This window comes from Physeter macrocephalus, chromosome 8 (assembly GCF_002837175.3).
Source record: "Physeter macrocephalus isolate SW-GA chromosome 8, ASM283717v5, whole genome shotgun sequence".
NCBI lineage: Eukaryota > Metazoa > Chordata > Mammalia > Artiodactyla > Physeteridae > Physeter > Physeter macrocephalus.
The window spans coordinates 116,860,747-116,862,530 of record NC_041221.1 but is presented as its reverse complement, the minus strand read 5'-3'; positions in this window follow the sequence as shown (position 1 = coordinate 116,862,530).

Genomic DNA, 1,784 nt, shown 5'->3' with positions numbered 1-1,784 from the left:
AAAGATATTCCATGAAAATGGAAATCAAAAGAAAGCTGGAGTAGCAATGCTCATATCAGATAAAACAGACTTTAAAATAAAGACTGTTACAAGAGACAAAGAAGGATACTACATAATGATCAAGGAATCAATCCAAGAAGAAGATATAATAATTGTAAATATTTATGCAGCCAACATAGAAGTACCTCAATACATAAAGCAAATGCTAACAGCCATAAAAGCGGAAATCAACAGTAACACAATAATAGTTGCGGGGGAACTTCCCTGGTGGTCCAGTGGTTAAGAATCTGCCTTCCAATGCAGGGGATGCAGGTTCGATCCCTGGTCAGGGAACTAAGATCCCACATGTCGTGGGGCAACTAAGCCCATGTGCTGCAACTACAGAGCCCATGCACTCTGGAGCCCATGTGCCACAACTAGAGAGCCTGTGCGCCACAACTACTGAGCCTACATGCTCTGGAGCCCTGCACCACAACTAGAGAGAAGCCCGTGCACCACAACAAAGATCCCGCATGCCACAACTAAGACCCAATGCAGCCGAAAATAAATAAATAAATATTTTTTAAAAAAAAAAAATAATAGTGGGGGACTTTAACACGCCACTTACACAAATGGACAGATCATCCAGACAGAAAATAAATAAGGAAACACAAGCTTTAAATGAAACAATAGACCAGATAGATTTAATTGATATTTATAGGACATTCCACCCAGAAGTGGCAGAATACACTTTCTTCTCAAGTGCACAGGGAACATTCTCCAGGATAGACCACATCTTGGGTCACAAATCAAGGTTCAGTAAATTTAAGAAAATTGAAATCATATCAAGCATCTTTTCTGACCACAACACTATGAGATTGGAAATCAATTACAGGAAAAAAACTGTAAAAAACACAAACACATGATAGCTAAACAGCATGCTACTAAATAACCAAGAGATCACTGAAGAAATCAAAGAGGAAATCAAAAAATACCTAGAAACATGACAACGAAAACACGATGACCAAAAACCTATGGGACTCAGCAAAAGCAGTTCTAAAAGGGAAGTTTATAGAAATTAAATCTCACCTCAAGAAACTAGAAAAATCTCAAATAAACAATCTAACCTTATACTTAAAGCAACTAGAGGGCAGCGCACGCCGACTCGGCTGCGCAGGTAAGAGTGTGCTCGGGTCATGCGGAAGTGTATGGACTTCGCGACTGTCCTGCGGTGACATAAGAAGTGGACTGAAAAATAGCAACAGCAAGTCAGGATCAACTAAAACTAAAAGCCACTAAGAAACTGAAATTCAAGTAATTTCATGGAAAAGAATGGTGATTCATTCAAAGAAATCTGTGTGGATTAAAGGCTCTTGGCGCTCCAGCCAGGCGTCAGGGCTCTGTCTCTGAGGTGGGAGAACCAACCTCAGGACACTGGTCCACAAGAGACCTCCCAGTTCCACGCAATATCAAACGGTGAAAATCTCCCAGAGACCTCCATCTAAACACCAAGACCCAGCTCCACTCAAGGACCAGCAACGAACAGTGCTGGACACCCGATCCCCAACAAAGAGCAAGACAGGTCTACAGCCCCAACCATTAGCAGAGAGGCTGCCTAAAAACATAATAAGGCTACCAACATCCCCAAACACACCACCAGACGTGGACCTGCCCACCAGAAAGACAAGATCCACCCTCATCCACCAGAACAGAGGCACTAGTCCCCCCAACCAAGAAACCTACTCAACCCACTGAACCAACCTCAGCCACTGGGGACAGCCACCAAAACCAACCGGAACTACGAA